The 13,290-nt window shown below is 39.4% G+C and overlaps 1 long non-coding RNA gene across 3 annotated transcripts; it reads left to right on the top strand.

Annotated features, from left to right (window-relative positions):
- The first annotated feature begins 941 nt into the window (after positions 1-941).
- Positions 942-12,174, top strand: LOC113028337 (uncharacterized). Of its 3 annotated transcripts, none has more exons than XR_003273225.1 (4): positions 942-973; positions 4,532-4,686; positions 10,043-10,212; positions 10,844-12,174. It is a non-coding gene; the product is annotated as an uncharacterized LOC113028337 (long non-coding RNA). The 3 variants fall into 3 exon arrangements; XR_003273224.1 differs by having other exon boundaries at positions 943-973; positions 4,529-4,686; XR_003273223.1 differs by lacking the exon at positions 942-973 and having other exon boundaries at positions 4,363-4,686.
- The last annotated feature ends 1,116 nt before the right edge of the window (positions 12,175-13,290 follow it).

Genomic DNA, 13,290 nt, shown 5'->3' with positions numbered 1-13,290 from the left:
TTTACAGGTCTACCTAAAAATTCAGTCAGACAACTACAGCTCATTCAGAACTCTGCTGCTCGAGTCCTCACTAAGACCAAAAAAGTGGACCACATCAGTCCAGCTCTGAGGTCTTTACACTGGCTGCCTGTCCGTTAAAGTTCGGATGCTGGTCTATAAAGCTCTGAATGGTTTAGGACCAAAATACATCAGTGACCTCCTGACCCAGTATGAACCTTCCAGATCCCTCAGGTCATCTGGATCTGGTCTTTTATCAGTTCCCAGAGTCAGAACCAGACACGGAGAAGCTTTTATGCTCCTTATATCTGGAACAAACTCCCAGAAAGCCTCAGATCAGCTGAAACACTCAGTTTATTTAAATCCAGGTTGAAGACTCACCTATTCTCAGCTGCATTTGAATAAAACACCAAATCCACACTTTTAAGCTTAAATTTCAAAACTTACATTTTAACTACTGATTTTATCTACTGTTTTTTTTAATCAATTTTAAATCATGCTTTTTATTTTATTTTTTATTTTTTTAACGTCTCTGTAAAGCACTTTGAATCACCTTGGTGTTGAATTGTGCTATACAAATAAACTTGTATATGTATGTATTTATATATATATATATATATATATTAGGGGTGCAACGATATTCGTATCGATATTGAACCGTTCGATACAGTGCTTTCGGTTCGGTACGCATATGTATCGAACAATACAACATTTGTAATTTATTTTATCAATTTTCCTTCTGACGATGCTGTCTGTGTTGAGCGCTCAGTGAATCTGTGTTCGACTACTCCGCCTAGGCTGCACTGTCCAGCCCAGATCCACTGAGCGCTCAACACAGACAGCATAGTCAGAAGGAAGAGCGCAGGGCAAGCTAGCGAGACAGAAGTTAAGCTCTACTTGCAACAGGCAAATTGAACCTCATTCAGATCTGGCGTTTGGAATTATTTTGGTTTTCATGTGACGTATGACCCTGAAGGTAAGCGAGTCATGGACTAAAGTAAAACAGTATGTTGGATGTGCCATGCAATGCTCAATTACATTGGTGTGAACTAGTGTGTTAGCGCAGTTAGCTCGTTAACGTGTTGGCCGTCTAGCCCCATGCACGGAGCGATCGGCGGTAGCTCGTTAACGGAGATTTGCCGTGTTGTGGCGTTAAGGTCATTTCAACGAGATTAACCTGAAAGCACTAGTGGGAACACAACGAATATGACTGCACATTTACGCCGACATCATCCTAGTGGAAAGACAAGTGGAAGCAGACAAAAAAAAGCAAGCATGCTACTAACTTTAGCCGAGTCATTTAGACAGCTGTTAGCACATGATTCTCCTTATGCTGCTGAGAATATAGCCCAGAAGAAGCGGATAGTATAGCTTTTATTTTGGAAAGAGCCATTTCTCTGTAATAAACTCTCTTTTCCAAAGATGAGTGATTCCTCAATCAGATACAGGGCTTGCAATATCGCTAGCCCGATGTCCTGGAGCTAGCGATTTTTTCAGTCGGGCTACCAAAATCTTTCTCTTCCCTGCTTGTCGGGCTATTGTAAGAAGGAAAAATATATGTCAATGCTTTTGCATTCTTTCAGAAATGTAGCTGGGTAATTATGTCATTGGCATCGGTGAGCCACTGTCAATATGTGACATATTGAAGTCGCGTTTGAATTTGCGCTTGTTTTTTTGCTTTCACTTTGCAATCCTGCGAACTGTGTATAGAGAGCGACAGCACTGATCTGTGAGTGATGATAATTTGTGCACCAATTCCTCTGACATCGTCTTATTAATCGTTAGCTTACTATGCAAACATGACAAGTGAAATCTCCCGCAGCAAGCTTAAACATGTGAGAGGTTGATCGCGCAGAGAATCGCTGAGCTTATGTGAGTGAGCGTGTAAAAGCATTTCAGTTCTGCTGAGCCAAATAAGACAGGTCAGGGTGAAGAAGTGACAGCCAAAGAAAAGCTTACCACAAAACGGAGAAGTTATGACAAATCAGACTATGAGGCAAAAAGAAAGTGCAGCTTTATGGTTTCATGGACAAAAGAATTTCTGTGGCTGCGATATGATGAGCTAAATAACCAGGGCTGCACATAAGTGGTCCGCAGGTGCGCATTCGCTGTCAAAATAAAAAACACGCACAAGGGTTAGGGTTAAATTTAAAAACTGTACTTTTGAGTTAAAATATATATTTATAATTTTAATAAATGACAAATTAAAAATGCATGAACATTTTTTTGTATCGAAAAAATATCGAACCGTGACACCAAAGTATCGAACCGAACCGAACCGTGAATTTTGTGTATCGTTGCACCCCTAATATATATATATATATATATATATATATATATATATATATATAAAAATACATACATACATATATATGTTAGAAGGTGGTTGTTAAGCAATGTAATGTTGTCATAACATCTAAATATTCAGTCTTAGATATAAATTAGATGTTATTGTCATGAAAGTGACAATGATAGTGATATTTTTTAAATAAAATTATCTGTGTATGAAAAATGGGTCAGTACAGTGGTTCCTAGGCAGCGTGACGACATCATAATATCAGACTTAGATTTTAAAAAAAACCTCAAGAAGCGGTTTCCATGAACAGCATTTCCTTTCATACTATTCGATTAATTACTAATAATATATTCATTGTAGTCTATTTAACAAAACAGCAACCCATATTTTCTAACCAGAACATATGACTTTTGTGTAAAGGGATCAAAAAAAAAAAATCACACCAGCAAGAGGAAATGGGAAAAACATATGATGTATCCTGAGTTGAGAAAAGTCCATTTCAGTTTGCACCCCTGAGGAAATCACCCGAGATGCGGCAACTATTAGAAATTTGGAACGATGATTCCAGCCCAGTGGGTACAGGGACACAGCGACCTTTCTCAGGACTACGTAAACAGTCTGTCATCACATGGACTCACTCTCGCCCTAACTCGTATGTTTTGTTGATAGAAATTGTTTTTAGGCATGAGTCAATAGATGGCAGGGGCAATTTGTGTGATTGTTGGTGAAATGAACACAGCCTTGTTGGCCACTCAGGATTCAGACTTTGAGTCAGCTGTCTTCCACAGAGGCTTAATGTCATCTTACACATTTGGGTAAAAACATTTCCTCTTCTTCTGGCTACACACAATGCATTTCAAATGTATTTTCAAGGTTAGCTGGATAGTTAAACTTGTCATTTTTAAGAAAGTCAAGTTCTTTATGCATCACTGTAAGAGTACATAGAGTTCATCACAAAGGTCAACAAGCAAACAACAAGCTGCTGTAGAGTTCCTACTTGTTACCTTCCAGTTACATTCTCAGAAGCTTCTTTACTGAGTTTATTTATTACATGGAAACCACAGAAGCAGAAGTAGCCATGCAAAGATGAAAGGTGTATCTCACATTCAGTCCCCTGTATTATTAAACACTTTGTTGTTGGGGTCCAAGTAAGTCACCTGCAAAGGTGAAATTTTGACTAGGTGAACCGTATGCACCGCAGCATTATCAACTGTGCATGCACAAAAAAGTAAACGTGCTTTCAACACATTTGTAATTCTGCTACAGCCCAAAATTTCATCCTAAATTGTCATCAGATTGAAGAAAGTTTGTTTTGTAAGCTGCAGGTGCCACATTCAGATTAATAAGTAAGTACTAGACTAAAAAAAAATAATAGAGCTTCAATTACCTAAATTTGAGAACAGAATTAATGGACAATCTGTATCACACAGTAGGTTATTTTAGTACTTTCGTATTTTAGTCACCTTAATCACTTTACGCTTTTTTCAGTAATGTGCTAAACTCAGAAATCACATATAATTTGTGTTGTTAATGCTGTTAATATTTATTACAAAGACTGCTAGAAAGAAAATGATCAAATGTTCCTGTTCTATGGTCTAAAACTCCTGACAATGGTGAGATATGAATATTACTTTTATTTATTTTTTTTGCGTGAAAGGTCAAGAGCATTGTGGTAACATGTAAACTGGGTCCAGGACAGAAACAACCGCAGTATACTGCTAAGACAACGGCTCTTTGAAAACATCTGCACGGACAGCATGCTAACCTAAAGCTAGCCATGAACAGTGATGTTAAAGCTGAGTGGATGCCGAATCAAGCCCAGCTGCCAAAGCTGGATCTTCAACAGGTAATGAAGGCAGTAATGAACAGTGAGCCCCTTAGCAATTTAGCATCCATTTCTATCTGCACCTACACTTGTAGAATTGCAGTGGTGATCATTTTGAAGTCTCTTTAGGCTGGATTTTGCACTTAAATAAAGATAGTGTCACGGTCTGAGTGAGTGGTGGATGTGCCTGGAGGCTGGCAGCAGTTTCTCTGAGGTGGAGGCAGGCGATCTCTCGCACCTGGCACCGGTCAGCAGCAATCAGGAGGCGGTTCTTAAACCTGGCCTGATCAGCTACTCCCAGTGATCACAGGCCCTATTCCTTTGTGTCTCCTTCATGTAGATTTCTTGCCTAACAAGTTTCTCTCTGTGTCAACAGTTTACCACAAACCTTCACACTGTCTTTCCATCAGCAGGAACCCCTAATCACCTCTGCAACCCCGCTCTGTAAAAGGACCTATCAGTATCATTCACCCTGCCTGCTGCCTGTTTCCCCTCATGGAAATCCTGCCACTAAGCTTCCCACTCGGATCTACAGCTTCCCCCAAGATTCACTGCACCTCTGCTACAAGTAAGCAGTCAACCCTACACAACCTCCGTCTGATATTCTGCCCTGCTCTGCCACTAACTGAACTCTCCCTGTGTCCTAGACACTTTGTGCTAATCGTGCCCTGGAGTAACCACCTCCTTAGTCCCCCTTAGTGAAGGTGACACCTAGTATTGCGACAGGTGTCTGTGTCAGCACACCTGTCAGTCAGCGCGGCCACAGGATTAGCTTTGAGTGTTAACAAAATCAATACACGAAGAAAAAAACACTCAAAAAACAATTAATACTTTACTTTAGTACATGTAATTAAGTTGTATTTACAACAAAAATCTTAGTGGATATAATTAGTTTTTTTAGGATATCTTCTGTCTCGCTTCCTTTTCCCCAAACAGGAAACCAACAATTCTACCCCTTCATAATGATTTATGCCTAACACATCAGCCTTTACCAGCTGATAATATGCAGCGACATCAGACAGGAGAGCTCTCAATACGTAAGAGGTTATCAGAAAAACCTTGGGAAGGTCATGTCTTACATAAGAATGTGCGTGTGTGCTCAGAGCTGAGGAGAGCAGATGACTGTCGACAAGTTTGCACTTTAAGGGAGATGGTGAGATAGGAGCTGAGTCAGCACAATCCACCTCTGACCAACAGAGGTTGGGTTTGGGGAACAATTTAAGTTTCGAGAATTGAGAATATATTTGGACAGCAAATCCTTACTTTGGAGCAGTCCTTTAGACAGCTGTTTGAGGATCAGGATTTGGTTTTGTGTACAGATTCCCTGAGCAGCTCTCTCTGTGTCTGTGTGTCACACACTCACTCACATACTAATTCAGGTCAGTTTTACTGATACTGCATCCACCCTAAGGCCCTCTACCGCATCATCATCTCTGTATTTCTAGTCATTTTTTTTCTGCTGTTAGTCAAAAGATTGTAAAACAAGAAGATGATTGTGTCACCATTTATGAGCTACTCAAAAGCAGGGCAGCAAGTTGTTTTTGACAAACAGTAACTCCTGTTACACTGAGTCACTGAGTTATATCATATATTCAGTATACTATAAAAAACTGGATGTTTCAGACTGTGATAAACACTCAGCTTTTTCTTTATTTGTAGCTTCATGATGTCATACAGAGTGTAGATATTAGGCACACAGCTGTTGCTATGCAGCAGCCCCACCCATATGCTGCTTAAACCACCTTTAAACTAAAAACTAAAACTACGTGTGGAAAAAAACAAATATTTTACTTAACTAATGTAAAAAATAAATACTAGACTTTTGAAAAAAGTAAACTAACTGAAAGATTTTTGTGAATTTTGTGAGTGCTTCGTTTTAGTATCTGTTTGGTAAAAATGCTTTCACAATGTGCCCGATGAGACATTGATAGACATATTTCTTGAGACTTTTGGGTGTCTACAACTTTCAAAAAGTTTTTATTGCATTACCTGTACTGATGTTCTTAAATATTTCCTATGACATATGCCACTGATACAATAATAATTAATTAAAAAGACTAAAACTAACACCGGGTGGAAGAAAATAATGTTAGAAGGGTCAAGGATTGTATGTACTCTAACAAAATAAGACATAATAATCCCCCCAAACAAATCTGCATACCTTGTAGTAAATTTGATTCAGCGGTAACAGAAATTACTGACTGCTGTAATTTTGCTTTTATGCCCCTCGCTCTCTAACACTTGCATGCATGCAGGCAAACACGCTTGTACATGTTTCCTTTGTACCTGCTTTCCTGTCTGCGCCTGCACTTCCCTATTTCATTTTCACTCTCCATGTATCTGAGCACATTCATTTACGGAGGAAGGAACATTGCACTTTAAGAAGCCCCCTTCTTGAGTCATCTGGGCGCCGAGCCGAGGATATGAAGCCTATCCTACCTGTCAGCGCTCACGGAGAGGAATCACCATCAGCCAGAGATCAAACCAGACTCACTGTTTTGGACATAATGAGAGAATGGGAATGGAAAAGAAAGCAGGATCGGGAAAAAGACAGCGGATACCAAAAATGAAATTGGAGGACAGGAGGAGAAGTGTAATGGAACAGAAAAGAGAAGTGTGAAAATAGAGGACAAGGATTTAAAGTGCCAGAAAATTTATAAGAAAGGTTAGTGTATATAGGCAAAGGATGAAAAGATATGGGGATAAACAAGGGATGAGCTGCACAACAACAGGAAAGGAGAAAAGAAGATAAAGTGTGTGTGGTAAGAAATGAAAGAAGACGAGATAGAAAATGATGAAAAGGAAACTGAAAAAGGAGCTAAAGGAAAGGAGAAAAGGTGGAAAGAAGACAAGTAAGAGATGAGCCCGAGGTCGAGACAGATGTACACACTTGGTCAGTTCTCCCTGAAGCACTGACAGGCGAGCATACGCATGCCCCAGTGAAGAGCTGCAAACTTGCCAGCCTTTTTATATCTCTAATGTGAGTCTGTGTCTCTCAGCTGGTGTATATGTGTTGGCACATGTGTGCCTGTCTGAGTTCAGATGTGCAGGGACTCTGTCTGCGCTGTCTGGCCAGCTACGCTTCATTACTTTCTTTGTGTGCTTTTGAATCTGTTTATGCCTGAATTAGCTCTGCCAGTGATCCATGCGCAAAATGCCAGATTAGCCCACAGAGCCCAGTCAGGGCTCCATTCATCTTTACCTGCCTGTTGTCACCTTATGCCATGAAACCCTCACCTGATATAACAAAACTGTGACAACAGTGACCGAACAACACGAGAAAGCAGGAGGGAGGCAGCTGTTAAATGGGTCAAAGCAGGCAAAACACAAACAAATAGAAGAAAATTTAAACAAAATTCAAATTAAATTAAAGAAGAAGAAGAAAAAGAGAAAAATGCTCACAATTTAATTAGACCGAATGCCAAACTGGGACACAAAGTTTTAGAAAGAACAATCAGAAATCATTCTGCTGTCCTCCTCTTGTTAAACAATGCCGGATCGAAGATGAAAACTGCTGCTATCGATTAATACCCAGTGAGCACACGTTTCTCATCAACACAGAGCCGGCTGTTCTTGTTTACTTATTTATTCCTGCCGATTTCATTTCTGATGTGAGAGACGTTCGCCTTGCTTGCGTTTAAATAAACCCTGATGTATTCATCTGTTACAAAAGCTCACACAGTAAGGGAGTAATTGCAGTGCAGCATTAAACACTGTAATCATATTAGGTGCTGCTGGTATATCTGTGTCTGTTTGTCTTGACCTGTCTGTTGGGGAAAATTACAAAACACAGGGTTCGTCCCACTCTGCAGAGCAATTTAGTCTCTTTTGGCTCATTGTTTTGGGTTTCAAAACTGCAGCTTTATCATTTCTGTTAAGTTTCCAATCACAAACAATAAGCAATAAGTGGATGTGACTCCTAGATAGGAAAGACGTTTTACCAGACTATTCACTAGAAAAATCAAATGCCTTTAATATCCTAATACCCATTCCCCTTCTGCAATGAACAGCAAAAAAAACATATACCTTCTTAAAAAGGTGAAAACTATTGTGACCACCTACATGAAACATTTGATTGACTTTTATCTACCACAGTAAAAATATTAGATTTTGATGAAAAGATTCAGTAACTCTTAACACAGAATAGTCCACCTGAACCACGTTCCAGATTAAGTTGATCAAGAACATCTGCTTCTAATTGATGTAAAAACGTTTGTTGCAAGAAATATGTCACATGCTTCACTTTCAAGGCAGACTCACAGAAGGATCATATAATGGCTGAATCCGTGAAACACAAGCATGCGTACATACAGGAGGGACGGTTTGTGTTTCTAGGAGCATCTAGACAGGAGCAGGGGAGGTAATGAACATCTCTGAGGTTTGTAGCTTGTCAATGTGACTTCCAAACCCACTTATGTCTTCACGCTCTACATCCCTTCCCATCTCTCATGCCCTACAACCTCACGAAAAGAGAGAAAAAAATGGGTGTATGCAATAGCTTGAAAATGAAAGTCAAACTAAACTCTGCCCAGTGGAGGTTTCCCCTTGATATACCTGGACATTTCACTTGTCTCTCTGTGTGTGCTTTCTGGGGTAATTTTGAGCAACTGACTGGGGGAGAGTGCGTCTAATTAGGGACCAAAATTGATGTCCTCATTTGAGTTTTACCCCAGCGTTCAGCAGATGTAAAGTGATTTCTGTCTTAATTGTTAAGGTTAAGGTTAGTAATTGAGGTTAAGGTAAGGCTGATCCTCCAGGGAAAGAATTTAAATCAGTGCCTTTAAATTAAAGTATGCTACACTAAGGTGCGATTGCAGGTACAACTGTGGTCAGAAGTGTACATATGCTCATCACGGACGTGGATGCCATTGTAATGTTGGGCTTCTAATGATTTCTTTAAATCGTTCGTTCATATTTGAATTTATTTAGCATGTTCTCTAGCCCACACAGGCTCAAAAGTATACATACATTCACTTATACCTTAATAAGCTGTGCTGAAGGTTCTATCTTAACAAGGTAAACGTCTGTTAACTTCTCATTTGTGGTCATGATTGACTACAGCTAGTAGTAAAAGGCTTTTATTTGACAACACTCACTGGATTGACCAGTAATCAGAGCATTGGGAAGGTTTAAAGAACTGAATGATGATCTAAGAAGAAGACAGATTACAGATAACTGCTTCTTTCTTAATGTTCATGCACAATTTCAACATCTCACATGTCCATGTAACCTTTTATCATAACCAATCATATGTTTTGAAATATTTCTGATGAATACCCTTTAGTCTCTTTGTAAACAGCTTTTACTCCTGAGCCTTTATTAATTTATACCTTGACAAGGCCATGAAAGTCTAACGCAGAATAGCTCTACTTACTATAAACAGAGACAAATACAAGGGCATAATTGCCTCTAAAAATAATCAGACGATTGAAACTGTCTGACCCTCAGAACTGCAGCTTTAAAGGTGCCGTCTTCTCCAGTGACTGACATGAAACACCTTCCATATCCTTTTTTATGAAAAGCAATCTGCGCTAAATGAACATCGGTGTCTATCAAAAGCCACGTGTCGAGCCAGTCGGAGAGTCTCTATCTTTTGAGCCATCATCTACCATGTGAAGTTTTATCTTTATTCAAGTCATGCATCATTATGCAAAACCAGAGATGTGAAGAAAATGTTATTAATTGTTCACCCGCAGGAGATTTAGATCAAACTAAATCAGCATAATATAAAAAACTATAAATTCCCACGCCTTCCTGAGAGCACACTCTGTGCATGAAGTGTGTGAGGATTGTAATATCACTCCTGCTTTCTAATGTTTCTTTCCTGTAGGTAGACACAGACTAATAATATTCAGACTCCACTCGTCTGTCCAGAAATGTACAGTGTCTATTACAGCTCGGTGTCTCTTTTGTTTTCCCTCCAGGGCTCAAATGAACAGAGCAGTAATGGGAAAGGGAACATCACTCGTCCATCTTTCTCTTCCTCTCCTCTTCGCCATCGTTCTTACACTTCGCTTGGTGGGAAGCTGAAAACTAAGAGGTTAACGAGGAGGAAGTGTCATCTGGCTGTGCCGCTGAGCACACAAACACACACGTAAATCAACACTTTTTTTTCTTCTTTTTTTCTGAAATGAGAGAAAAATTGCAGATGTAAATTAAAATGTTATTAATTTCAAGCAAAATGTCAAAGCTGCAACTATGACAAACCTGTCATATGTCACCATGACCAGCTATTAAGGACTCAGATTGTCCTTTTTCTTATCAAACCTAATCCAAAACTATAAAAAAAAGAATCTTCTGTGGAAACTTTATTGTCATTTGTCCAGCGTGGTTATGGGATGGAGAACTGCACCTGCTGAAAGGCCTGCTGTTGTTTTAACAGATGCAGTAGCCGTGAAAGTCAGGCTTTACAAGCACTGTCAGGTTTTTTCACCTTTCTTTTTTTCTAAAAGTTCCTGTGACCAGTGATGATTTTTCATTTCCTAATGATTATGAGCAGCATGAAGCAAGTCCTCCTTCATAACTGTTCACATGCATTTGAAGTTAAACATTGTTTGTCTTGCATGATTAATAATGACATTTGCAGTTTTACATTTAGGAGAGGTAATTTTTAAAGTGTATTACTGTATTTATCTGTTTTCACAGATGTATTGCTATGCTATTGTGTACAGACACAGAGGATGAGTTCAAATAATGTAGAAGAATGCCTTTTCCTTTTCCTATAGCCGAGTGTGAACCCACGCAGGCACAGGAGAACATGCAAACTCCACACAGAAAGGCCCCAACTAGTCCATGAAACCAGGACTCTGTTGCTGTGAGCAAGACTCTACCCCAATGTCCAGTGCTTGCTAACACAGTGAACTTGTTATATATTGGAAACATAACTACTAACAGTAGTTATCTGCTTTGAAGCAGTGCCTAGATGTCTGCCTTTTCAAATGTTCACTGTTTTTGTCCTTGAACATAGTAGCATGCCAAAACTGACCTATGGTAGTTTTTGTAGTTCAGCGCATGACATCTGTAGGCCTTTTGCTATAAACCATGAATGCAGAAACATCTGGAATTTGTGGACGTATTTTGCTTCAATGGATGACCCCTTAAATTATATATATTACTCTCAATAGTAACACTTATTTTTTAGGAAAATACTATTTGCTATAATTAGATGATATAAAGACCTTTTGTATTAAGTGCGCATGGAAAAAGTTGTAAATGCAGAAACTGACTGAAATGGGATAGTCTGCATAAATGACAAAAATAGCAAAAGTGAAGGAAAGCAGAAAATATTAAGTGGGAAAGCAAATGTTTTCTTGTTGCCTCCTGTTACCCACTGTCCAGGGACAATTTAACCTTGAAACAAAGGCTGCATGTCTGTAGAGTGAGTGGAACACATGAGAGGTTAGAAGAGACTTTTTGTGTCCGCGAGACTGTGTGTGTGTGTGTGTGTGTGTGTGTGTGTGTGTGTGTGTGTGTGTGTGTGTGTGTGTGTGTGTGTGTCAGGAGTGGTATGAGAGGATATGACAGGTCAGTGCAGTACTGTGCTGTGTAGAAGGGGAGAATCGACCTTGTCTGTTTTATTGAATTAAAGTTTTCGTTTCAGAATAAAACATGAGGGAGAAGAAAAGGTCAGTAACATTTTCATGAGCTTAATCTGGTACTACAACTTGCACTTTATATTGTTAAAACAGGCAAACTGAGGCCAATTATGTGTTGTCATAGTACAGCCTTGTTTAAACAGTAGTAAGAGTTGTAGAGTTTCTGTTAAAGCTGGTGCCAGTGGTACATTCAGGGAAATGTTAGAGGTGTTTCTGCATTGTTCACGTTGTTATCACACAATTTAATTTATGAAACAAGTAATTCTTGTTTTTTTCTACCACCTGAGCTATTTTAGTTGTACGTTTTTCTAGCATACTTACTCATGTGAAAACACCACAATACCATCAATTCCCAAAAGGAAAACATGTAGCACTCTCTCTCCTCCACACTGTGTGTATATGTACTAACAAGCTGCTACCTTGAAAACACTACAGTACACTTCCAAAAAAAAAAAAAAAAAGAAAACACTACAGTATAAAAGGAGCTTGAAACAGGAACAAACTAAGACTAAAGCATTTGCATTGGTAAAAATGCCACAGTGATACAATTGAAGGGTGTTGTTTAAGGCTACACAGAGGGTCAAACACATTTGTAATGTGTGGATGAGCTGCCACAGAGCAGCACTACTGGGAGACTGGCTATATTTGCAGGAACAGGAGTCAAGCGAGATCACAGGGTGATCACAGGCTGGCAAGGGGGATGTGAGAGTGGAGCACAGGAAAAGCTGCAGGGTAGGGGATTGGAGAAAATAGACTTTTGTACCAAACTGATTCAGCTGCTTTTTATTCAATAGATATTAAATAAAAAAGGCAAACATTGTGACAGTGTTACTTGTGTCAACTTAAATATTAATATTGAACTATCATTAAAACCCCTGATGAGCTCTAAAAGTAAACGCTGGGGGATAAATAGCTTATCATTTAGATCGCTAGTACTCTGACAATGTACTTAATGCAAAAAGTGGTTATGTACATATGCAGCTGACATTAACTGACTTAGTATGTGATACTCATACAGCACCACAGACAAGCTTTTCATGCTTGTGCAAGTTTCAAGTTCCTTTTTTCCCGTTTTAGAACATGAAGTGTTTGCACACAAGGGTACAAATAACACCATCTTCACCACGCTGCCGAAGCCAGCTGAAATGTGGCAGTGTATTCAGCTGCTTATCTGTGGCAGTTCTGCTTTCTTCGGGCTGCTCGCAGCCAAAACATTTCCAAAACTGTCAAATATTAGAACTCTGAGCCTGATCACACACTCGGACGTCAGTATTCCCTCGAGGTGAGAGAAGTCAGCTTATCAACAGCTGAGGTGACTTTATCTGCTGGAAGTTTGGAGAAACTGCCACTGTAAAAGTTCCTGCAACATAAGATGCAGAAGTGTGACTTTACATCGCAGCATGAATGTGACGAAGGGCGTTCTTGATCTTCACTACTGTACCTGCTGATTCAGCCTGGTTAGAAAGAAAGAAAGAGAATTCATTCATTCATTTCAATGTAGAAAGTTTCTTTTATTTATCATTTATGTTTCTGAGATTCTCTGAAGGCAATGCTTCACCCAGCAGGGAAGAAAACTG

This window comes from Astatotilapia calliptera, chromosome 8 (genome assembly GCF_900246225.1).
Source record: "Astatotilapia calliptera chromosome 8, fAstCal1.2, whole genome shotgun sequence".
NCBI classification, from domain to species: domain Eukaryota; kingdom Metazoa; phylum Chordata; class Actinopteri; order Cichliformes; family Cichlidae; genus Astatotilapia; species Astatotilapia calliptera.
Note: the sequence above shows the minus strand (reverse complement) of the source record. Positions and strands in the feature narration are given on the sequence as shown.